Source organism: Cetorhinus maximus, chromosome 7, assembly GCF_964194155.1.
Source record: "Cetorhinus maximus chromosome 7, sCetMax3.hap1.1, whole genome shotgun sequence".
Classification (NCBI taxonomy): domain Eukaryota; kingdom Metazoa; phylum Chordata; class Chondrichthyes; order Lamniformes; family Cetorhinidae; genus Cetorhinus; species Cetorhinus maximus.
In genome coordinates this window covers 144,013,365-144,039,643 of record NC_135885.1, presented here as the reverse complement: position 1 = coordinate 144,039,643, position 26,279 = coordinate 144,013,365, and the positions used below count along the sequence as shown (strand labels likewise).

The window sequence follows — 26,279 nt, the reverse complement described above, 5'->3', positions numbered from 1 at the left end:
TTTTTGTATTACCACCATCCAATGTTCATTATTTATTTGCAATCAATAATTTGTTCAGGTCTTCGATTTAGAGTTGGAATTTCAGCGCAGTTTCCACTTCCCAGCCGTGACTTTGCAGGAAATACCACAGGAACCCTATTTACCCATGTATTTATCCACTTCCCTGAGGGCGGTGGTGAGCCGCCTTCTTGAACCACTGCAGCCTGTATAGTGTAGGTACACCCACTGCGCTGTTAGGGAGGGAGTTCCGGGATTTTGACCCAGCGACAGTGAAGGAACGGTGATATATTTCCAAGTCAGGGTGATGAGTGGCTTGGAGGGGAACAGGCAGGTGGTGGTGTGCCCGTGTGTCTGCAGACATTTCTTCTGGGTGGTAGAGGTCATGGGTTTGGAAGGTGCTGTCGAAGGAGCCTTGACAAGTTGCTGCAGTGCACTGTGTGTTGGTGGTGGAGGGAGTAAATGTTTGACCAGAATTTCCACTGCACATCTGGCCAGGTTAACACCAAAAGCAAACCCCAGGAAGCTCCTACACTTTTTATTTTTTTGAAACCTTTACAAAAACCAAATGACCTATGAGTTTCGAAGATAAAGGTGTGTTGTGTGTGTGTGATGTATGTCCTGATTAGTGCACAATGGAAAGCTTGGACAATATGTCTTTTCTCAGCATGTATATTTGTGCTTCTCAAGGTGAGGAACCATGACGTTGGACGGAGACGAAGATTTTCAGTGTTGCGCCAGAATACAGCGTCGGATATCCTTCCAACTGGAAGCTGCCTTCTCTTTGTCCAAATGGAGCATCTGCACAAGCCTCGGAGAGCACTGCATACTGGAGGAGCACAATTTCCTCGTTATTTTTATACTTTTTGTCCATCTGATCTTGCCAAATGTCTGAAACATTTGGGTTAGGAGGAGGGGTGGATACAGTTGGTGGGGTTTGAGTCTAGGTTCATCTGCACTGGGCCTGATTTGAGATTGTCCAAATGGGAGGAGGGGGGGGTGGTGGTGGGAAAGAGCAGGAGGGAGTGGGACTAATTCGATAGCTCTTTCAAAGAGCCAGCACAGGCACAATGGGCCGAATAACCGCCCTCTGTGCTTCACGATTCTCTGATGTTTTCTCGCTTTGACTATTCAGAACGAGATGCACGTCTGCTGGGTTTTAAAGATTGGGGATCAAGTTACACCACCATAAGTTGCATTTTGGATCACAGGGTCACCAACTCTGGTCGGACCTATTCCTGGAGGTTTCATCACATGACCACCGACCTCCAAGCACCCTGCCCCCACCATTGGTCACCCAACACATCCCTCCTCACCTTCCCCAATCAGAGAGCCAATTGACTCTTCACTACCCAGTTGGATAATTCTTGACTGTCAGTTGAACAGACTTTTTATCCCATCCCTGTTGTTTTTAATAACATCAACAAAAAAGTGTTCATAGGAAACACTAAAACCTCTTTGATTTTTCTCCTGGGTTTTTCTCCCCGCAGTATCCTAGAGATTAATCTTCAATCCCTGGAAACTCCAGGGTAATCCTGGAGGGTTGGCAACTCCACGCTGGGTGCTGCCTGTCTGGGTGGACTGATGTCAGGTTATTGGCATTCAGATTTGATAGAAAGAGCTCAACTTCATTAACAGGGCACGTTTTAAAAATAACTTGTGTGCTTTGCTGCCCTCCGGTGTGGAACTCTGTTGAGTGCAATATCTTGAGAAGTCACAACCAAAGAAGGAACATGTTTGCAAATCCTAGACAGATCATAAGCCATAACTACTTCAGTGAGGAACTTGTGGAATTTACATTTTCATTCTCGTAACTGTATTGTATGTGAAACCTGTTTGTAGAAATGTCAGTGTTTAACACAAAGCCGTGTGTATGTGTGTGAACTTGAGGTCGGAAAACCTCGGTTGGAGTCTAGTTCATCGGTGTGAGTTAAGCTGAAATTACAACATAATGTGCCTTTACTAAATGTTCACGTCCAGTCTAAAACATTTTTTGATTTGATAAGGATTTGCCAAGTGAATGTTCCCAATAATTTTCAATGGTATTGTGGACTAATCCATACTTGAGCTCTGTGTTTTCTACATTATCACCATTGTTAATCAGGGGACTGTGTGAGGGTATCCTATCAGTTTACTTTAAGTTTAAATGTCAAGTGTCAATAAAGAATCCCTCCTTTAATAATCTGCTGCAAGTTTGGTTTTACTATCAACCTTAAATCAATACAGATCAAATACTTTTTATTATATTTGTGTAGCGTACAAAATTGTGGCATTATCAATGTCAAGTTGACGCTAAAGACGTCTTTTAAAATATCTTTATATTCACCCATTAAGCAGATTAGATGCATTGCTATTAAACAGATATCTACATGCACATGAGCCTCCACCAGCTCATCTCCACCGTGAGTTATTACAGAAGAGGCTTTGCGAGTTTCTCACTGTGAAATATATTCATGGAGTTGGTTAGTCATCAGCTTACGAGAAACAACAGAAACTTCTTGTTTGCAAATGATGGAAGAGCTTGCATTGCAAATGTGGCATTTCGCAGCCTTAGCACATCCCGAAACCACTTGCAACCTGTAAGCTCTGCTGCATTGCTGTAAGCGGTTATATAACTCAAGTCAATTTTGAAAGATTGATCTAATCAAGGTGATCGTTGAATTATAGAATGGTTAGAGCACAGAAGGAGGCCATTTGGCCTGTCATGTCTGTGCTAGCTCTCTACAAGAGCAATTTAGCTAGTCCCACTTCCCCACTCTTTCCCAGTAGCCATGCAAATTTTCTCTCTTCAGACGTTTATTGAATTCCCTTTTGAAAGCCATGTTTGAATCTGTCTCCATCACACTCTCAGGCAGTGCATTCCTGATCCTAACCACTCGCTGAATAAAAGAACATTTGTCCTCATGTCACCTTTTGGCTCTTTTGACAATCACCTGAAATCTGTCTCTTCTGGTTCTCAACCCTTCCGTCAATTGGAACAGTTTTTCCCCTATCTGTCCTGCTCAGACCCCTCATGATTTGGAACACCTCCATCAAATCTCAACCTTCTCTTCTCCGAGGATTACAGCCCCAATTTCTCCAATCTATTCGCGTAACTGAAGTCCCTCATCCCTGGAATCATTCTCATAAATCTTTTCCGCATCCTCTCTACTGCCTGCACATCCTTCCTAAAGTAATTAAAAGGAGCCTATCAGGTGGTGAGAAAGTATTTCCCTTGGTAGTGGTATCATCTTAAAATTGGAGCAAGCTGTTCAAGGGACGATATCAGGAAGCACATTTTACACCACGTGGGAATCTGGAACTCTCTCCCCATGAAAGCTGTTGAGGCTGAGGGTCAATTGCAAATTTCAAAATTGATGATGGATTTTTGTTGGGCAGGGGGATTTAAAGGTTATGGGACCAAGACAGGTAGGTGGAGCTAAGAGACCGATCAGCCATGATCTAATTGAATGGTAGAATAGGCTTGAGCAGGCTGAATGGCCTCCTCCTGTTCCTGTAAAGCAAACGCAGCTCATTGTGGGCTCCAGAAGTGAAAAGTTGGTACCGCAGGGACATTGGTTGGGGGGGGCGGGGGGGGAATTTCACCTTCAATCTGTTAATTGGCAGAAGTGAACATTTCCTCTGTGGGATCGGAACTTTACTGTACAGGAGGAGGCCATTTGATTCGCCTGTGTCTGTGGCAACTCGTTGCTAAAGGAATTCAAACTAATCCCACAGCCTCACTCTCTCCTCACAGCCCTGTACCTTACTGTGGTAGTATTCAGTTCCCTCTCCATACATGTCAGATGTATTCCCTGTGCATTGTCTTGTATCGTACTTCGTTTGAAATCCGCTATGATTGAATAGCACTGTCACAGCCTGTGGTCTAAGAATCTCTGCTTAAAGTACTGTCCAATCTACTTTGAGTGGCTGTGAACTGCTGCTAATGCTACAAAAAAATCCTCCAGGCAAAATAAGCCGTTTTAAATCAGATAACATTTGGAGTCTGGACCAAGTCACAGTAAACTGTAAATCATATATCATTTTAAGGAGTCTCTGAATCATTAGCTCCCTGAGGCAGTGATTCATAGAAAAGCATTAAATGCTGCATGCTCGTCATATCTGAGAGAGGATGAAGCAAAGATGGTGAATACAGCCTCCACCTCCCTTCAGCTGCACAGAGTACTCTGATTGAAATACTGCTCAAAGATGTTGCACAGAAACATTTGGACCAACTGATCCATGCTCCTCCCACCACTCTTCATCTCACCTTATCAGCATATCCCACTATTCCTTTCTCCCTCATGTGTTTATCCAGCTTCCCCACCCTTTAAATACTATTCACCTCAACCACTCCCTGTTGTAGTGAGTTCCACACTCTCTGGGTAAATAAGTTTCTCCTGAATTCCCGCTTGGATTTTTTTGGTGACTGTCTTATATTTACGGTCTCATCATCTTTATGACTACCCTATCGAGCCCTTTTCATATTTTTAAAGACCTCTGTTAGATCACCCCTCATCACCTTAGATCACCTCTTTCCTGGAGAATGAGCCCCAGCCTGTTCAATCTCTACTGATAGTGAAAACCGCTCTGTTCCAATACCATCCTTGTAAATCTATTTCGCAGCCTCTCTATCCTTTGTGTAATATTGTAGAACAAAACTGGGCACAGATGTCCTGATGTCTTCCCAATAACGCAGCAGAACCTGTTTTTAGACATTTTTTTTTAAACTGGTCGGAAAATATATGCACAATGGTGGCAATTTTGAAACCTGCTGGGTCAATCTCTGTTTATTATTCTGCATTGAATTAAAATAAACATGTAGCTGTTGATATTGATATCAAAGGCATTGTGAATTAATTGTTATCCCCGTGTGCACACGTGTTTGTACTAGGGACCTTGAAAGGCACTACACACAGGAAAATCTGACCGTGTGTCTGATTCTGTGACAGTTTTCATGGGGGCCCATTTCAGATCACAACGAATCACTTAAAAGCAGCCAGGATTATACATATCAGTGAAACATGGAGATTTCCAACATTATGCTGTTTTCGAGGATTTGGTAATAACAGGTATATGTACAAAAGAGACTAGAGGGGCTGTTCTGCTGAAAGCCGAACGCGTTGAGAAAAATCGTTTTCGCTGGTGGGAGGGTCAATAACCAGAGGCCAAAGATTTAAGGTCATTGGCAAAAATGGCAGGGCGGAGATGAGCAGAATTTTATTCGCGCAGCGAGTTGTTGTGATCCAGAAGGCGCTGCCTGAAAAGGCGATTCAACAGGAACTTTCAAAAGGGAATTAGAAAGGGGAAACAGCAAGGGAATGGGGCTGATTGGATAGCTCTTTCAAAGAGCCAGCACAGGCAGGATGGACTGAATGGCCTCCTGTGCTGCATGATTCTATGAAAATAAGAGGGGGGGGGCGGGGTTTACTTTAACCCTAATGAGAACATGCTATTCAAGGCTATTAGTGCAATGACTTATCTATCATTGAAAATGATGTCACATGCTTTGGCTCAGTGGGTAGCGTTCTGACCTCAGAGTCAAGTTCACAACCCATTGCAGAGAATTGACCACACTCGCAATGCCAGTACTCAGAGTCCTGCACTGTCCGAGATGCCAGGTGAGATGTTAGACTGAGGCCGCGTCTGCACTCTCAGGTGAATGTAAGGGATCCCGCAGCTACACTCTCAAGAAAAGGGCACTTCTCTCTGATGTTGTTATTTTACCTGTCCGTTAACGTGTCTAAAGCTATTTATTTGGTCATTTGTCTCATGACTTGGATGAAGGAACTGAATGTGCGTTTACTAAATTTGGTGATGACACAAAGATGGGTGGGAAAGTAAGTTGTGAAGAGGACATAAGGAGTCTGCGAAGGGAGGTGGACAGGTTAAGGAAGTGGCCAAAATTTGGCAGATGGAGTATAATATTGGAAAATGTGAACTTGTCCACTTTGGCAGGTGGAACAGAAAAGCAGCACATTATTTAAATGGAGAGAGATTGCAGAATTCTGTGCTACAGAGGGATCTGGGTGTCCTAGTCCATGAATCACAAAACATTAATGTGAAGATGCAGCGGGTGGTTACAAGTACCCAGGACTCCGAGCACTGGCATTGCGAGTGTGGCCAATCCTCTGCAATGGGTTGTGAACCTGACTCTGAGGTGAGAATGCTACCCACTGAGCCATAGCATGTGATATCATTGTCAATGATAGATAACTCATTGCACTAATAGTCTTGAATAGCATGTTCTCATTAGGGTTAAAGTAAACCCCCAAAGTGTTAAGACCAGGTGAGGGGGGGTCGAATGCCTCCCCTCTTTCCTCTCTCCTTGTCCAACCTTACGGTTGGCGAGCACGCAAACAAGCCAAGCAGCCTTTGGATTGTTTAGGAAACCTCATGCGGTTTCCAACATCGAATAAAAATGTTTAAACTTCATTCATCACGTGACAGGACATATTTTTTAACATTTTTAAAATCTTTTTTAATTTCAAAAATCTTCATCTCCCTGAGGTAACTCTGTGCCTCAGGGAGCTTTTGCTGCATGCACCAGCGCACATGCATGAACTTCTACGCTCACCCTTCCCCTTGCCCTCCCCCCCCTACACAGGCAGCGCTGAGCACTGCAGCGTGCATTTCATGCTGGGCGGGCCTTAATTGGCATGAAATCACGGTCGGGCCCCAATGGCGGCTGGCAGTTACCTCTGCAGCGGTCCCGGGTCTGCCTGACAGGGGCGAAATTCTGCCCAAGGTCTTTTTGTCTAAGCAATTAGTCTTTGAATGGTTCATTTGAAGCTGTTGAATACTGTCGGTGATTTCCATAAATATCATGCCAATAGGGAACGAAGAAAGGTCTTTCACAGTCCCCGGCGGAGGGTGGTGGTGGGGTGGTCACTGTCCTTGGTGAGTTTTGCACCATTGCCGTCTCCTCTCCATACCATAGAACTGGGATGTGAAATAAACTGCGATGGTAAATTAGTGTTGACCATCTTGGTACAGGTTGGAATCGTTTTAGTCTGTTTCGAAAAATATCTTGCCTTTTCAAAAGCCCAATTCCTGTTTCCTGCTGATGAATTAAAAATCAATATTTGATATAAGCACATCTTAATAACCAAAGTCAAATGGAATGTTGGTGTTTATTGCGAGGGGAATGGAATACAAAAGTAGGGAAGTTTTGCTATAGTTGTACAGGGTGTGGGTGAGACCACATCGGAAGTACTGTTTACAATTTTGGTTTTCTTACTTAAGAAAGGATATAATTGCATTAGAAGCAGTTCAGGGAAGGTTCACTCAACTGATTCTTGGCATGAGGGGTTGTCCAATGAGGAGAGGTTGGACAGGTTGGGCCTGGATCCATTGGAGTTTGGATGAATGAGTTTCAAACATATAAGATCCTGAGGGGACATGGCGTGGTACATGCTAAGAGGATGTTTCCCCTTGTGGGAGAGACTAGAACAAGGGACATGGTTTCATTCATGGGATGTGGGCTTCACTGGCTAGGCTAACATTTATTGCCCATCCCTAATTGCCCTTGAGTAGGTGGTGGTGAGCTGCCTTCTTGAACTGCTGCAGTCCATGAAGGATATGAATTAGGAGCAGAAGTAGGCCATTCAGCCCCTCGAGCCTGCTCTGCCATTTGATAAGATCATGGCTGATCTGATTTTGGCCTCTGCTTTCAACTCTACTTCCTGTAGAATTTTAAGACAGAAATGAGGAGAAATTTTTTTCTCTCAGAGGGTTGCTGGTCTGTGGGATCCTCTTCCCCAGAGAGCAGTGGAGAGCAAAAATCTGTCTAACTCAGCCTTTAATATATTCAATAACCCAGCCTGCACTGTTGTTGAAGATGGTCATTGTCTGGTACTTGTGTGGCGTGAATATTAGCTGATCTCAGCAACCTGGCGTTACCATTGGTTCTCTCCCACCTTGAGCTTTGAATGAGAGAAGGCAAATCCCATCACCCAAGTTCTTTGTGCCTGAAATAATCAATAGATCCAACACTTGTAACTGGCTGCTATCTTACAATTTTCTAAACAGAATAGTAAAACATGTCTAAAAGCTGCATGTATCATTTTCTTTCCCATTCAGTGCTTCTCCGAATATTGAAAGGTGCTAATGTCTCTAATCTTAGTGAACTCAGGTTTCTGTTTGGGAAGTGTTAGTGGAAGGGGAGATTTTACACTGTGAACCTGACGTATGTTGCATCAGCTTTTGGCAATTATTGAGTTTGTGGTTCAAGGTCAAAAATGTTCCTGCAATATTGTTTTTATGCCAGTAAATGGCACTGTTGCCCTTTATAAATCGCATTGCAATCTTTTCAATCCAAGTGTCAGGACAAATTTTAATTCCCAGTTTGAAACTCAACTTGTGCCATTAGCATTTTATAGAATTATAGAATAACACAGTACAGCAGGAGGCCATTCAGCTCATCATGCTTGTGCTGTCCCTTTGAAAGACCAATAAAACAGTCTCATTCATCTCTTCTTTCCCCAAGGTCCTCCAAATTGTTCCTTTCCAAATATTTATCCAATTCTCTTTGGAAAGTCACTATTAATATTATATCTGCCTCCACCACCCTTTCAGGCAGCACATTCACAACACTCGCTGTGTTAAAAAAATTCTACTCATCTCTCCCTCTGGTTCTTTTGACAATGATCTTAAACCTGTGCCCTCTGAATCTGGATGTCCTGGTGGAGGGTACAGAGGACGGGTATCCTGTTCTGCAGGGGCTTTGGAAGACCTCACCTCAGCCTCTCTCCTGTCCCTGTTTCCTGCAGCAGCAGTTACTCTGTCTGGCCTCAGCTCCTGCTCCCATTTCATCTCCAGACCAAGGGAATCCTTCACAAGATGTCAATGACCAAACATTCCCTTTACCCTTGATGACTCCAATAAGGTGACTTACACAAGAAATAGGAGCAGGATTAGACCACACGGCCCACCGAGCCTGCTCCGCCATTCAATACGATCATGGCTGATCTTTGGCTTTGACTTCACTTTCCCACCCGCTTCCCATATCCTTTAACTCCCTGAGAGACCAAAAATCTGTCTATCCCAGCCTTAAATGCATTCAGCGATGGAGCATCCACAACCCTCTGGGGTAGTGAATTCCAAGATTCACAACCCTCTGAGTGAAGTAGTTTCTCCTCATCCCAGTCTAGGTCAGCATTCACTCCCTTTAGATGCCGTCCTCAGAGAATTTCCAGGATAAGTGTTAGTGAAGCCTTGACTAGATGTCTGAGAAATGCTCATGATGTGTATCAAAGATCCTCTTCAAACCTCCAACCGTATTTGAACAGTAAAAGTTGGTAAACCTGTGAGCAACACTTGAAATCCTCAGCAATGGCTCATTTAAGCTCAATCAGTTGGTCACCATTAAGAAGCCCTAGGACATTCGTTATGGCACAGAGGATGGTAAATGCTGAGCTGCTCAAATCCCAGAGGGAAACTTGAAACAGCTGCCACAACTGTTTTGCAATTTGTATTTTTATTTTTATTTTGAGATGTGTGCCTTGACTTCAGTAGTAATAAAACTAATAACACATAATAGTATTAGAGGTTTTTTACAAAATTAAATTAAACATTTACTAATAGAAAAAAATATTTTAAGCACACACGCAGGTTTAAAATTACTTCTATGATAACTCCTAGCTCCCCTAATTAATCTAACTCCCAGTTACACCTCCGTTAAGGCAACAGTAAAACAACATAGATTTTAACAGACCCAGGCAAAGCACACAATCCCCTGGACAGAGATATTTAAAATGAATTCTCTTAGCTTCGGTTCCTGGAGACAGCAGCTTGGTACATAGAGGCTGGAGGCTTTTCACACTTGTTAGATCTTAAAATGCCTTCTTTCTTACACATAACCTCATCTCTTTATACAGGTTTCTCCCGTTTTAATGTAAATCCCATTGTTCCAATCTGTCTTTGCAACTTTACTTTTTCCATAATATTAATCTTTCATAGTACTCATATTATCAGTAAGCTTTGGGAAAAATAAACACACTGTTTGGCTTAGCCTCTGTTGGCTAGGTGTAACACCTTACCACCTATTTGAAATTCACAACTCTGGTTTATCTAAAAATGCAAATGTTCCTCACACCTCCCATTCTAAAACTTCAGCCATGTTTATGTATTTAGCATTTCAAACCTAGCTTCTCTTCTGATGATTCAAAAGCTCCAGACCAGCTGCTTCCAATTCAATTAAAAAACCCCCACACACACCTAACTAAACTCAATTAAAAACCCCCACACAGAAACTAATCCAAACCCCACTATTAACCTACCTTTACAACAAGTCACAATAATATTATGAAAATGATGTTATTTTCATGACACTATCCAGCAAAATACAGTGTAGCCTCATTAATGAGGGCCAGTAGACAATGCAAGTGACACTCACTTAATGATCCTCTGGGAAGCTGGTTCTAGCCAACCCCTCTACCAAGATTGTGCCTTACACTAAATTGGGGGCCAAAATGACATTTCAGCTCAAAGCCCCATATTGGACATATTAGAGGTTCTTTGACACCTTAACTGGCCTTTGAAAATCACTTTCCCTTTTGTAACTTGCAACTAAAGAATTCATTGGTGGAGAATTTCTTCAATTAACATTGAATAACACGGAATCATCATTGCCGAACTGTGAGTGATACAAGATGCCCCTTCACACTGCTTAATTCATTCAGAGAAACGTTACCAACAAGGACACTCTCACCACTAATAATACAGCACCTTAATAGCTTGTGTTTAACTACACATTCAAAAATGAATAAATAATACCTTAGACGCGTAGAGTCTGGACACATACACTTCCATTGCCTGTCCTGATTGCGACCACAACAGTCACAGCGTGAAAGAGATGAGCACAAACTGCTTCTGAAAAGCCTTGGTAACCAAGTATAAGAAACATCTTCCATCTTCTAGGGCTTCGAATCCAGAACCTTCTTTCAGCATAGCCTAAAGCATTTGCAAGAAGTGTTAACTCCTGCTGTTTAACATGGTAACTAGGTGCATATAGAGGCAGCCATAAAACATTAAATCAAGATTATTTTACTTTCCCCACCATTTTGCACAGGAGACAAATGGAATTTTAAGGTAAGGATATTTACACTAAAAAACAGAAAGACCAGCACCTTTCAAGACTTTGGGATTCCCCAAAGTGCTTTATAGCCAATTAAGTACATCTTAATCGCTTTTGGAATGTGGGAAACACAACAGCCAATTTGTGCACAGCAAGCTCCCACAAACAGTGATGGCCAGGTAATCTGGTTTAGTGATGTTGATTGAGGGATAGACACTAAGTCAGGGCACGGGAAACAATTTGCCTGCTCCTCTTCCAAATATTGCCATTGGATCTATTATACCCACCTATGAGGGCAGACAGGGGCTACTGGGATTGTCAGCCTGGATTATGTGCTCGAGTCTCTGGAGTGGAACTTGAATGCACAACTGACTGACTCAGAGGTCAAAGAATGATCCGCTGGGGAACAGCATAAAGACATCAGGGACTAGTCACTTGGTACTACAGAACTTAAGTATTGCTGAAAAAGGAGACATGCTGTTGAAGCTTTTCATCTTGCACTCATCAGGACAAATGCAAGGATGCCAAATTTCAAAAGGTGCAACAATTTATACTGCATAAGAAAAGGGGTGCTGATTGGTTGGCAAGTGGGCTCTGATTGTTTGCCATGGTAACATCTTGACCAATCAGAGCTGGCTTGCCAAGCAATCAACACCCCTTTTGTCATGCATATAAATTGTTGCTTCCTTTGAAATTTGGCATTCTTGTGTCTGTCCTGATGAGTCCAAGATGAAAACTTTCAACAGCATGTCTCTTTTTTAGCAATCTGCAATATCAGGAAGTGCAGTATAAAAGCATTTCTCCTTCATTCTCTAATAAAACATGAATAAATATACTATAATAAACAAAAATATCCAAAGTTAATAAACAAAACACACACTTACATTCTTCCTGCAGACAGTCTCCCCTGTCCCCTACTGGCCATTTAGGTATCATTAGCCTCAGCTGCTCTGCGTTGGATAATGAAGAACTGATCAGCTGAAACTCATTCATCCATCCAAAAGGCGAAGTTTCTCAAACTACCCTGCCTGGTTTTAAAAGCCACTACTCAACAAAGTTACTTGAAACATTATAATCGAAGCAGGGGCAGTGTGATTTACCCAGTCAGCATCAGTTTGATTCCGATCTGTTTTCTGGACTCCTGTCCCTCATACATCTCTTGTGTCACCAGCTTGGCCCAACCCCTGTTCTGGATACTCAGGGACTCCCCTTCAGCTTTCACAAGGTCTCTGCATTTGATTTCCTCAAGTCCACCAGGAGAAACAAGAAGCTCCAGCCTCTGTTAACTTCAGCTCATCCAAACTGTACTGGTCTGTATCCTATTATAGGATCATAGCAACAGGAGGAGGCCATTCAGCCCCTCGAGCCTGCCTGTTCCGCCATTCAATAAGACCATGGCTGATGTGTATTGCAACTCCATGCCCCCACCTTTGTTCTGTCACCTTAATCCCCTTATCCAGCAAAAATCTTTCAATCGCAGTTTAGAAATTTTCCATTCTACCCCCAGCCTCAACAACTTTCTGGAGGGAGACCTCCAGATTTCAACAACCTGCTACCATCACCCATCAAGCCCTAGTTGCCCATCACTCCATCCTATGATCCCCATGACCTACATTGCCTCATGGTTTCCTAACGTCTTAAAGCATAGAATCACACAGAACAGAAGGAGGCCATTCGGCCCATTGTGCTGGTGCCAGTTCTTTGAAAGACCTATCCAATTAGCCCCACTCTCCCCGCTCGTCCCGCACAGCCCTGCAAATTTTTATCCTTTCAAGTATTTTTCCAATTCCCTTTCGAAGGTTACGATTGAATCTGCCTCCACCAACCTTTCAGGCAGCGCGTTCCAGATCACAGCAACTTGCTGAGTGAAAACACGTTTTCTCATCTCCCCCTTTGGCTCCTTTGTCATTTATCTTCTGTATTCTCCAGTTGCCAACTCTCCTACCACTGGAAACAACTTTTCCTTGTTTGCCATTCATAATTTTGAACAGTCTATTAAATCTCCCTTTAGCCTTCTTTTCTTGAAAGAGAACGATCCCAACTCCTCCAGCCTCTCCTCATAATTGAACTCACGCACCCCTGGAACCAGCCTAGTAAATCCCCTCCGCACCCTCTCCAAGGCCTTCCCATCCTTCCTAAAGCGCAGGGCCCAGAATTGATCACAATCCTCCGAGCTGCAGCTTAACCAGTGTTTTATAAACAGTTGGCATCATCTTTCATTGACAAAATATATACCATTTATCTTATTTTTGCCTCTCCTCGTTCTTCCTTCCAGAATGTGTCACTTCACATTTCTCTGCAGTGAATTTCATCTGTCACGCATCACCAGCCAGTCTGTCTCAGTCCGGCTGGAGTCTGTTGCCATCCTTCTGATTATTTACTACCGTTTCTTAGTTTCAAGCCACCCGGTAGCTTTGAAATGATGCCCTGTCTACCCAAATCAAGGTTGAAATTGTCTCTCTCTATCTCTCCTTTTTTAATTCAGAAATGAATTCCTCTACTTTCTTCAAAAAAAATCACTTTGGCCACATTTTCTAACTTTTCGGACAGACCTTGCTGGAAAAAGATAGGGGTTTGTCAATTGTTAACGTAAAAGGAGTCGATCTTTCTGCCTCCGAAAGGGAACCATTGAACCTGGTCCTCCAGCCAATGAAGTCTTATTAGAGATTTTTAACACCTTCAAATTTTACAATTTTTCATTTTTTTCTTATTTTTCCTCTCTGTCCCTCTTTGTCTCTCTCTCTCTCTCGCTCAATCCAATATTTTGTTTCCCCTCTTTATCTATTCTTCCTGACGTGTGGTGCCCAGAACTGAGCGCAGTTTCTTCAGGTGGGGTCTAACCAGAGCTCTACACCGCTGTAACGTTCCCGCTCTCTGGGTTTAAAGGTCAACACTCCATCTAGTTTTTAAATTATATTTCCAGCTTTTTTTTTCATTCATCTACAGGATGTGGGCCTCGCTGGCTGGGCCAGCATTTATTGCCCATCCCTAATTGCCCTTGAGAAGGTGGTGGTGAGCTGCCTTCTTGAACCCCTGCAGTCCATGTGGTGTAGGTACACCCACAGTGCTGTTAGGGAGGGAGTTCCAGGATTTTGACCCAGCGACAATAAAGGAACGGTGATATATTTCCAAGTCAGGATGGTGAGTGGCTTGGAGGGGAACTTCCAGGTGGTGGTGTTCCCATGTGTCTGCTGCCCTTGTGCCTCTAGATGGTAGTGGTCGTGGGTTTGGAAGGTGCTGTCTGAGGAGCCTTGGTGAATTTCTGCAGTGCATCTTGTAGATGGTACACACTACTGCCACTGTGCGTCAGTGGTGGAGGGAGTGAATGTTTGTGGGTGTGATGCCAATCAAGCAGCTGCTTTGTCTTGGATGGTGTTAAGCTTCTTGAGTGTTGTGGGAGCTGCACTCATCCAGGCAAGTGGGGAATATTCCATCACACTCCATGATGGTGGACAGGCTTTTAAGAGTCAGGAGGCAAGTTAATCTCTGCAGGATTCCCAGCCTCTGACCTGCTTCTGTAGCCACAGTATTTATATGGCCAGTCCAGTTCAATTTCTGGTCAATGGTAACCCCAAGATGTTGGTAGTGGGGGATTCAGCGATGGTAATGCCATTGAATGTCGAGGGGTGATGGTTAGATTCTCTCTTGTTGGAGATGGTAATTACCAGGCACTTGTGTGGCGTGAATGTTACTTGCCACTTGTCAGCCCAAGCCTGGATATTGCCCAGGTCTTGCTGCATACAGGCACGGACTGTTTTAGTGACTTCTGTACACAGATCATTAAATCTCTCTGCTTCTCCACAGTTCCTGGCTTCTCAGCATAGAGAATACAATCCTTCAATCTTTTCTAAAGTGGATGACCTCACACTTCCCAACACTAGACTCTATCTGCCACAGTTTCTCCCCCTCATGTAAGCTATCCATGACCCTTTTCATCTGGTCAGACCAGCTCATTTTATGACACTCTGATACTGACCATTCATTTCTCCATCTCAGGGTGACCTACTGATTCTGTGTAATTATAGCGAGTTTTCCTTTTCCCAGGTTTCACCTCTGGATGAAAACAGAAAATGCGGGAAACACACAGCAGGTCTAACAGCACCGGTGGAGAGAGAAACAGAGTTAAGTCTTTGTCTCCACAGATGCTGCCAGGCCTGCTGAGATTTTCCAGCATTTTCTGTTTGTGTTTCCAATTGTCCAGCGTCCGCGGTATTTTGCTTTTACCTCGGGATGGTCTGTGTTTGACACTGGGAAATCAGGCTGACATTTACCCAGCAGCTGTTGAACCCCATTCTGATGACACAATCACCATAAGGCATCTAACATTTTGGGCTGGATTTTCCATGCCGCTGCTGGGTGTGGTTTTGGTGGGGGGCACGTAAATTAGGGTGGGTACCAACCACACCACCCTCCCGCCAGCCCAAGCTCACCCCCATAACATGGTAGGTGGGTGGGCACCGAAATCAGCAGCCCTCCCGCCATATTTAAATAAATGACCAAGGGTCAATCGACCTCAATAATACCCTGCCCACGCCATCACACAGTTGGTGTGGGCAGTGGGACAGGAGTGGGCAGGCCATTGTTTTTAAAACTTAGGGCAGGAAGGAGGCTATCTTCGAGGGGTGCCCTTTTCTCACCATGGGGGCAGCCTCCCCTAAGCTAGTACCCCCCCCTCTCTTCCTACCCACCTGATCGCCAAGACCCACCACCCCAACCCACCCCCCGCCCGCGCCTCCCCTCTCCCTAACCTGGCTGAACCCGCCCCGCCCAATACCCCGCACTTACCCTGCTCCAGGGTTCATTGGGCCTTCTTCTGTTTGCAGTCTCAGCAGCGCCCACTAAAGCGCTCTTGGCATGGCCGGGACTGCTGGAGCTGCCGGGCAAGCTGATTGGCTGGCATTTCTTGAGGGAGGAACTATTCCCCCCCCTGCCCCACCCTGTGAAGGGCGGAGGCCCTACCAGCAGGCCATTTCACCCGCCCACACCACCTCACGCCTGCGGGGAGGGCGCGCATGGAGCAGCTCAGCTTCCCACCAACTTTGCTTCCGAGGGTAGGGGTTGGTGGGGATGGCGAGCCATCTGCCCAACCCCACCCCACCCCCTTGTAACATGCAGCCCATTAAAACTGACTAACTCCCCATAGACCGAAGCTGGGATTCTCCTTAACCTCTTGGCTCAACACCGTCCTGATCACAGCTTCTGATTTGTGTGCTTATTTCTACAGAAAATGAGTGGAATTCTGGATTGTTAAAACACCAGCAAGGATCCTATGATTGGTGTGTTGGAGTTCACCCAGGGAGTCCGAGTTCTGTAACAAAATCCACTTTTACGTACATGTTGTAGTCTGAAGCTATGGATGATGATAGTCGAGAGTCCAATTTGCTTTCCATCCCCTGGCTGACCAGGAATCTCTCCCGCTCTTACCGCCTGCCATTGGCGTGTGTTGGAAGGATATGCAGGTTGATCCCCCACCTGTTTGAATGCGTTATGAACACACCCTCCTTAGCCATCGCGCCTGGGGGAGGGGGGTGGGGGGTGGGTGGGAGGGGAGGGATATTGACTTGAGCCTAGTGCTTCTGGCTCAGAGGCAGAGATGCTTTCCAGTGCACCACACAACCACCAAAGATCACAATGTAAACATGGGTTGACTCGATGGTTTATCCTCCAAACTGTAGCTCTACATGTCACGCATTTACCCACTGTGGCCTCACCCCCACTGTTTTCTTTGGCGTGAACATTTTTAAAAGGTAACAAGTCATGAGCAATGCCCTCCCTTGAATCTCCCTGCTCTCCCTGCTCCAGCAAGTGTGACCTCATTTTACTCATTCCCGACTGCTCCTGGCTTCTCTCAGTAAGTCCAAATCCTCACTTTGTGAGACTTTCATTGATAACCTGTCATAATAAAGATAAGCGAGTGTCATTCATCAGGTACGCTGGCTGTATAATAACCATACATTATTGTAAGCCTGGGGTTCTCCCTTTATACCGAACATTATGTGGTAGGATCAGAGTATTGGACTGAAATACAAATTATTTCTTACTCCATGGTGTGAGAAGGGGGGGAAGCCAGGCTTGAATGACAGTGAATGACTGGGAATCAAACTCCCTACCTCTGGTGGATGTCAGTAATTGTCAGGAAGGCATCTCCAACCAAGTTCATTATTGTTGCTTTCTCTGAGATGAGACAGACTTCACAGCTACTCAAAGGCTTTATCAGCAGACGAGTGGCCTATTTAACCTCTCGAGTGCCCGCTGCCCATTCTAGCTTTTAGGATGTGCCCACTTTCTCTGTGAGTAAAGGTTGTCTGCCTTCTCACGCTGGTAACATCCTGAACTATTGGAATGCCTGAGCCTAAACGTGTTTGCTGCTTGTATAACTGCAATGACAGCGTGGCCTATAAACTCATCATGCTCTTGCCCCTGAGTTAGAAGGTTGTGGGTTCAAGTCCCACTCCAGAGGTGTGAGCATGAAACCCCAGCTGACACTCCCCGTGCAGTACTGAGGGAGTGCTGCACTGTCAGAGGTGCCACCTTCCAAGTGAGGCACTAAGTTGAGACAATGCCTGTCCTCTCAGGTAGACCTAAAACATCCCTGTGGCCGCTATTTCAAAGAAGGACAGGGAAGTACAGCATCTTGGGGTCAATATTTATTCTTAAACTTAACATCACTAAAACAGGTGACCTCGTTGCTGTTTGTGGGAGCTTACTGTGTGCAAATTGACTGCCGCATTTCCTACATTATGACAGTGACTACACTTCGAAAGTACCACAGTGGCTGTAAAGATCTTTGAGATGTCCTGTGATTGTCAGAAGCCACTGTGTAAACCCAACTCTTTCTGTTTCTAGCTGCTCCTACAGAAATAACCTGGGCTGCTACTTGCCCCAGTCTCTTAAAGGAGGAGAGGATTAGGGAGGAAATTCCAGAGCTTAGGACTCAGACAGCTGAAGGCACAGCCACCAGTGGTGGGAGGAAGGAAATGGAGGGTGTGCAGGAGGCCAGAATTGTGTGAGCGCAGAGATCTCGGAGAGGTGTGGGGCAGGAGAATTATACAGGCCTTTGGCCTCTGGCACATGCCTGATTTTAATCGCTCCGCCGTTGACAGCCATCCCTTCAGCTGCCTGGACCCTAAACTGTGGGATACCCTCCCTAAACCTCTCCACCTCGCGTTTACTCTCTCCTCCTTTCAGATGCTCCTTAAAACCTACCTGTTTGAACAAGCTTTGGGACGCCTGCCCTAATACCTCCTTCTGTGGCTCCGTGTCATTTTTAATTTATTCTTTTCATGGGATGTTTGTGTCACTGGCAAGGCCAGCATTTGTTGCCCATCCCTAATTGCCCTTGAACTTTTTTTAAAAATTCGCTCATGGGATGTTGGCATCGCTGGCTGGGCTAGCATTTGTTGCTCATTCCTGGTTGCCTTCGAGAACTGAATAGCTTGCTAGGCCATTTCAGAGTCAACCACATTGCTGTGGGTCTGTGGGCCAGACCAGGTAAGGACGGCAGATTTCCTTCCCTAAAGGGCATTAGTGAACCAGATGGGTTTTTACAACGATCGGCGATGGTTTCATGGTCACCATCACTGAGACTAGCTTTCAATTCCAGATCTTTTTATTAATTAATCGAATTTAAATTCTACCAGCTGCTGTGGTGGATTGTGAACCGGTGTCCCTTCAGGGTGTTAGTCTGGGCCTCTGGATTACTACACCACCATCCGCCACCTCCCCTATATTTCTTTTGCTAATGCTCCTGTGAAGCACCTTTGGACATTTTACATTAAAAGTGCCACAGTATATAAATACAGGTTCTAGTTGGCGCTTGCGTTAATCATGGGTTAAGGGTTGAAATCCTACTTCAAGTACTGAGCGTGTGGTGAACTTTCAGATGTGATAGAGACATAGAAAAATTCACGGCACAGAAAGAGGCCATTCAGCCTATCGTGTTTGTGCTGGCCCGGAAAGGAGTTATCCTAAGCTCACCTTCCAGCTCTTGGTGTGTAGCCCTATAGGTTACAGAACCTCAAGTGCACATCCAAGTGTTTTAATACAATGAGCGTTTTTACCTCTACCACCCTTTCAGGCAGTGAATTTCAACACCCCACCACCTTCTGGGTGAAAAAAATTACTCCTCAACTCCGCTCTAATTCTTCTACCAATTTCTTTAAATCTGCACACCCTGATTATTGACTTCTGTTAAAAGAAATAGGGCCTTCTTATCCACTCTGTCGAGGGGCCCAATTAAATCATGCCTCAGCCTCCTCAGTTCCAAAGGAAACAACCTCGGCCTATTCAATCTTTCCTCATAGCTAAAATTCTCCATTCCTGAAAGGATATGAAGGCATTGGAGAGATTGGCAAAGAAGATTCACAAGTTCCAGCGATGAGGAACTTCAGTTATGAAGGTGGATTGGAGAGGTTGGGACTGTTTTATCTTGAAGAGAAGGCTGAGAGGAGGTTTGATAGAGGTATTCAAAATCCTGAGGGGGTCTGGACGGAGTAGATAGGGAGAAACTGTTCTGAAGAAGGGTCACACGGACTCAAAACGTTAACTCTGTTTCTCTCTCCACAGATGCTGTCAGACCTGCTGAGTTTTTCCAGCATTTTCTGTTTTTTATTTATATTAGGGAGAAACTGTTCCCACTGATACAAGGATCTAGAACGAAGAGGGTTGGGGTGGAGGGGCACAGATTTTAAAACTTTTTCACGCAGCGAGTGTTTGGGGTCTGGAATGCGCTGCCTGAGAGTGTGGTGGAGGCAGGTTCAATCGAGGCGTTCGAAAGGGCGTTAGACAGCTATCCGAATGTGCCGGGTGGTTGCGGGGAGGAGGCGGAAGAATGGCACAAAGCGAATTGCTCATTTGGAGAGCTGGTGCAGACATAATGGGCCGAATGGCCTCCTTCTGCACTGCAAGAATCCTGTGTTTCTGAGGACAGAAGAGACACTGCCTTCGCGATACAAAAGGTTTCGCTTCATTTTCAAGAAATGTAACCTTTGGCAGTTGTATCAGTTCCTCGGTAGTATAGTGGTCAGTATCCCCGCCTGTCACGCGGGAGACCGGGGTTCAATTCCCCGCCGGGGAGGAAGCTCTGTTTTAACCATTGCACCAAAAAATAATCCTTTTTAATCATTAAAATTATACTTTAACCGTTCCACCTAACACTTATTCATGTACACATATATTCACACCTCCTTTACTCGATCCACAGCATTTTACACTTTCTCCCTTTCTCTCTGCATTTCTCTCTTTGGCTTATTCCCCCCACTCTCATTTTAATGCCCCCACTGTGTTCACCACATTGCAACTCCAAACTCTCTAGCTGCAATTTCAAAAGAAAACCCCTTAAAAAAAAAATACTGGGCTGCACAGCCCCGATATTTAAAGCTGCAACTCCACCAAACACCTCAAAATCTCTCCAGTAGTCTGGTCTGGGACACTAGCTTCCCTTTGCTCTAGTCTCTTCAGTTGATGCACAGAGTGTTAGAAAGAATTCAGATTTGCCACTCTTGCAACACCTGGATTTTCAAATAGTCGGGGGTTTTTTTTGGAAGGGACGAATTGTCATCATCCTTTTTAATATTTAAGCATGCATAGAGGATATGCATTCCTATATAACAGTGTGGTGGTGCAATATCACCCTGTGCATTTTGCCACAGTGTATTATCACGGACAGGAGAAATATTATGAAGATTGCAAGTGAATTGTATGTGTTTAGCCCATGTCAAATGTGTGCTGTGTTAATGCTCGTGTCCGAAGGGCATTTGCAAAGAAACTGAGAAGATCAAGCTCTGAATCAAAATGCTATCCCTGCAATAAAACAGGAAATGCTGGAAATGTTCAGCAGCATCTGTGGGTATTTTGCTTTTGTGTTGTGCAAAATATTTCTGCTTTTGTGGACTTTTTCATTAAAATAAGGGAAGAAAGTGGACAATGACTGCATTTCATTTTCATTTAAGCATCTAGTCCTCTCACATAGCCCACTGGATTTGCGGGCTGGAGTTACTATATTCGGTGTTTTTCCGCACCGCCCCCCACCCCTCCTCTCACCCTCCCAAGATAGATTTGTACAATGCTCCCTCCTCGTGGTTATTTGGAAATGGAGCAACTGCACATGTTTAGACTGCGAAATATGTCTGCAATTTTTTTTGGCCGGTGGCTCGATTTCTTTGCAAATGCCCTTTGAACAGGAGCCTTAACACATCACACACTGACATGGGCTAAATTCACTTGCAATCTTGGAAACATTTCTCCTGTCCGTGATAATAAACTGTGGCAAAATGCACAGGGTGATATTGCACCACCACACTGTTATATAGGAATGCATATCCTTTATGCATGTTTAAATATTAAAAAGGGATGATGACAATTCGTCCCTTCCAAACAAAACCCTGACTATTTGAAAATCCAGGTGTTGCAAGAGTGGCAGATCTGAATTCTTTTTAACACTCTGCGCATCAACTGAAGAGACTAGAGCAAAGGGAAGCTAGTGTCCCAGACCAGACTACTGGAGAGATTTTGAAGTGTTTGTGGAGTTAAATATCGGGGCTGTGCAGCCCAGTATTTTTCTTAGTGGGTTTTCTTTTGAAATTGCAGCTGTGAGCAGTTAAGAGAGTTTGGAGTTGCAATGTGGTGAAAATAGCGGGGGCGTTAAAATGAGAGTGGCCAAGAGTAAGCCAAATAGAGAAATGCAGAGAGAGAGAGGGAGAAAGTGTAAAATGTTGCAGATAGAGTAAAGGAGGTGTGAAGAGGTGTGTGTATGAACAAGTGTCAGGTGTAATGATTAAAACAGAGCTTCCTCCCCGGCGGGGAATTGAACCCCGGTCTCCCGCGTGACAGGCGGGGATACTGACCACTATACTACCGAGGAACTGATACAGGCGTGTTTGGTACAGGAATGAGGAGCTGCTATGCCAAAATTGGAACTGCTGACTTGCAATTTCGACCCAAAAAAAACCCTTTAAAAAAAATACTGAGCTGCACAGCACCGATATCCAAAGCTGCAACTCCACAAACACTTCGAAATCTTTCCAGTAGTCTGGCCTGGGACACTAGCTTCCCTTTGCTCTAGTCTCTTTAGTTGGGTGTTAAAAAGAACTTTTCTCCAGTCGGTGTAGTTTGTGTGTCACTTTTCCCCACAGTCGGTGCAGTTTGTGTGTCACTTATCCCCACAGTCGGTGCAGTTTGTGTGTCACTTTTCCCCATAGTCGATGCGGTTTGTGTGTCACTTTTCCCCACAATCGGTGCAGTTTGTGTGTCACTTTTCCCAATAGTCGGTGCAGTTTGTGTGTCACTTTTCCCCACAGTCGGTGTAGTTTGTGTGTCACTTTTCCCCACAGTCGGTGCAGTTTGTGTGTCACTTTTCCCCACAGTCGGTGCAGTTTGTGTGTCACTTTTCCCCATAGTCGGTGCCGTTTGTGTGTCACTTTCCCCATAGTCGGTGCAGTTTGTGTGTCACTTTCCCCACAGTCGGTGTAGTTTGTGTGTCACTTTTCCCAATAGTCGGTGCAGTTTGTGTGTCACTTTTCCCCACAGTCGGTGCAGTTTGTGTGTCGCTTTTCCCCACAGTCGGTGTAGTTTGTGTGTCACTTTTCCCAATAGTCGGTGCAGTTTGTGTGTCACTTTTCCTCACAGTCGGTGCAGTTTGTGTGTCACTTTTCGCCACAATCGGTGTAGTTTGTGTGTCACTTTTCCCAATAGTCGGTGCAGTTTGTGTGTCACTTTTCCCCACAGTCGGTGTAGTTTGTGTGTCACTTTTCCCCACAGTCGGTGCAGTTTGTGTGTCACTTTTCCTCACAGTCGGTGTAGTTTGTGTATCACTTTTCCCAATAGTCGGTGCAGTTTGTGTGTCACTTTTCCCCACAGTCGGTGTAGTTTGTGTGTCACTTTTCCCAATAGTCGGTGCAGTTTGTGTGTCACTTTTCCCAATAGTCGGTGCAGTTTGTGTGTCACTTTTCCCCACAGTCGGTGCGGTTTGTGTGTCACTTTTCTCCACAGTCGGTGCAGTTTGTGTGTCACTTTTCCCCACAGTTGGTGCAGTTTGTGTGTCACTTTTGCCAATAGTCAGTGCAGTTTGTGTGTCACTTTTCCCCACAGTCGGTGTAGTTTGTGTGTCACTTTTCCCCACAGTCGGTGCAGTTTGTGTGTCACTTTTCCCCACAGTCGGTGCAGTTTGTGTGTCACTTTTCCCAATAGTCGGTGCAGTTTGTGTGTCACTTTTCCCCACAGTCGGTGCAGTTTGTGTGTCACTTTTCCCCACAGTCGGTGCAGTTTGTGTGTCACTTTTCCCAATAGTCGGTGCAGTTTGTGTGTCACTTTTCCCCACAATCGGTGCAGTCTGTGTGTCACTTTTCCCAATAGTCGGTGCAGTTTGTGTGTCACTTTTCCCCACAGTCGGTGCAGTTTGTGTGTCACTTTTCCCCACAGTCGGTGCAGTTTGTGTGTCACTCTTCCTCACAGTCGGTGCAGTTTGTGTGTACTTTTCCTCACAGTCGGTGCAGTTTGTGTGTCACTTTTCCCCACAGTCAGTGCAGTTTGTGTGTCACTTTTCCTCACAGTCGGTGTAGTTTGTGTGTCACTTTTCCCCACAGTCGGTGCAGTTTGTGTGTCACTTTTCCTCACAGTCGGTGCAGTTTGTGTGTACTTTTCCTCACAGTCGGTGCAGTTTGTGTGTCACTTTTCCCCACAGTCGGTGCAGTTTGTGTGTCACTTTTCCTCACAGTCGGTGTAGTTTGTGTGTCACTTTTCCCCACAGTCGGTGCAGTTTGTGTGTCACTTTTCCTCACAGTTGGTGTAGTTTGTGTGTCACTTTTCCTCACAGTCGGTGCAGTTTGTGTGTCACTTTTCCTCACAGTCGGTGCAGTTTGTGTGTCACTTTTCCCCACAGTCGGTGCAGTTTGTGTGTCACTATTCCCCACAGTCGGTGCAGTTTGTGTGTCACTTTTCCTCACAGTCGGTGCAGTTTGTGTGTCACTTTTCCCCACAGTCGGTGCAGTTTGTGTGTCACTTTTCCTCACAGTCGGTGTAGTTTGTGTGTCACTTTTCCCCACAGTCGGTGCAGTTTGTGTGTCACTTTTCCCCACAGTCGGTGCAGTTTGTGTGTCACTTTCCCCACAGTTAGTGCAGTTTGTGTGTCACTTTTCCCCACAATCGGTGTAGTTTGTGTGTCACTTTTCCCAATAGTCGGTGCAGTTTGTGTGTCACTTTTCCCAATAGTCGGTGTAGTTTGTGTGTCACTTTTCCCAATAGTCGGTGCAGTTTGTGTGTCACTTTTCCCCACAGTCGGTGCGGTTTGTGTGTCACTTTTCTCCGCAGTCGGTGCAGTTTGTGTGTCACTTTTCCCAATAGTCGGTGCAGTTTGTGTGTCACTTTTCCCCACAGTCGGTGTAGTTTGTGTGTCACTTTTCCCAATAGTCGGTGCAGTTTGTGTGTCACTTTTCCCCACAGTCAGTACAGTTTGTGTGTCACTTTTCCCCACAATCGGTACAGTTTGTGTTTCACTTTTACCCACAGTCGGTGTAGTTTGTTTGTCACTTTTCCCCACAGTCGGTGCAGTTTGTGTGTCACTTTTCCCCACAGTCGGTGCAGTTTGTGTGTCACTTTTCCCCACAGTCGGTGCGGTTTGTGTGTCACTTTTCCCCACAGTCGGTGCGGTTTGTGTGTCACTTTTCCCCACAGTCGGCTCAGGTCCACAGTGTGACATTTCATTCCTGGAATACACATGGAAAGCAATTCTGTTTGAGGCAGCCAGGAAATGTGTAGCAGGCAGAAGGGAGGCGCTTGAGTTTCTTACATCCGAAGAGTTTGGTTTCCTCGGGACTTGGCAGGGAATTGACTTTGCAAAAGAGAGAAGGCACCGATTTATGGTCCCTTCACCTGTTTACAGTTGTACAGTAATTAAAAACGGAGAGGGTGCTGCACCTGAGGAGCTGCAAAGGGAAATCTGTCCATGTTGCGGGCATTACATCAGGGGGTCTTTGTTTTGGCTTTTGAAGATCTGGTCACCCTACCTATAAAGTCCCTGTGTTTTTTTTTGCTTTGCAATTATTCAACATTAAACACATTTGCAAACATGTGACCAGTCTCTTTGGACTCTAGTTACAATTCCAATGCACCTCAAACAAGGTCAAACAATATAAAATAAAGGGTTAAGGTTAGGGCATTCTGAAGAAAGGTCATCGACCTGAAACGTAAATCCTGTTTCTCTCTCTACCGATGCTGCCTGACCTGCTGAGTTTTTCCAGCATTTTCTGTTTTTATTCCAGATTGCAGCATCTGCATTGCTTTTGATAAAACAAAGGGCACAACTCTAAAGAGGGTGCAGGAGCAGAGGGACGTGGGGGTGTATCTGCTCAAATCATTGAAGGTGGCAGAACAGGTTAAGCGCACGGTTAATAAAGCATATAGGACCTGAGGCTTTAAGAATAGTGGCATTGAGTTCAAAAGCAAGGACGTCATGATGAACCTGAAAACAGCGGTTCAGCCTCAACTGGAGGATTGTGTCCAATTCTAGACACCGCACTTTACGAAGGATGTAAAGGTATTAGAGACAGTGCAGAAATTTATTTTTTTTATTCATTCATGGGATGTGGGTGTCGCTGGCTGGGCCAGCCCATCGATTGCCCGTCCCTAGTTGCCCTTGAGAAGGTGGTGGTGAGCTGCCTTTTTGAACCGCTGCAGTCCATGTGGTGTAGGTACACCCACAGTGCTGTTAGGGAGGGAGTTCCTGGATTTTGACCCAGCGACAGTGAAGGAACGGCCGATATATTTCCAAGTCATGGACACAGGACAAAGGACGTGTTAATGGTAGCATTAAAGACTAAAGAAGGTGCTAATAGCGGCATAAAGGTAAGATAGCAGAACGTGTTAACAGCTGAACAAGGGTCAGCACTCTGTGAAAGCACAACATAAGAACGAATGACAGATGGCCTTGTGGGGGGGAGGTGTGGTTGGGGGGGAAAAATGGGATTAAAAAGGGGTCAATATGGAGGAGAGAGTTCATGGTCTGAAGGTGTTGAACTGAATGTTAAGCCCAGAAGGCTGTAAAGTGCCTAATGGAAAATTGTCTTAAATCTGTTCGTATCATATTTTCCTGAGCAGTTCCAAGTGGGAAAAAAAAGTTTTGTTGATGTTGAGGTGAATACCTCATGTTAATGTAACATTTTTTTTTAAAAAAAAGAAAAATTCAAAATTCTCCTAGATATTCAAAATAAAACAACTCTTTTTTTGCACTTTT

The 26,279-nt window shown here is 44.9% G+C and overlaps 1 protein-coding gene and 2 non-coding genes across 3 annotated transcripts in view; 2 read left to right on the top strand and 1 right to left on the bottom strand.

The window, feature by feature from the left end:
* The window catches only part of nalcn (sodium leak channel, non-selective), a 201,302-nt gene extending 199,112 nt beyond the window's left edge, over positions 1 to 2,190 (top strand). The window contains exon 44 of the mRNA XM_078546046.1: positions 688 to 2,190. The gene's annotated coding sequence lies outside the window, so the exon portion shown is untranslated. The remainder of the gene's footprint in view (positions 1 to 687) is intronic.
* Positions 2,191 to 20,057: 17,867 nt separating this feature from the next.
* trnad-guc (transfer RNA aspartic acid (anticodon GUC)) lies at positions 20,058 to 20,129 on the top strand. Its single transcript has one exon. It is a non-coding gene; the product is annotated as a tRNA-Asp (tRNA).
* Positions 20,130 to 21,842: 1,713 nt separating this feature from the next.
* trnad-guc (transfer RNA aspartic acid (anticodon GUC)) lies at positions 21,843 to 21,914 on the bottom strand. Its single transcript has one exon. It is a non-coding gene; the product is annotated as a tRNA-Asp (tRNA).
* Between the last annotated feature and the right edge of the window lie 4,365 nt (positions 21,915 to 26,279).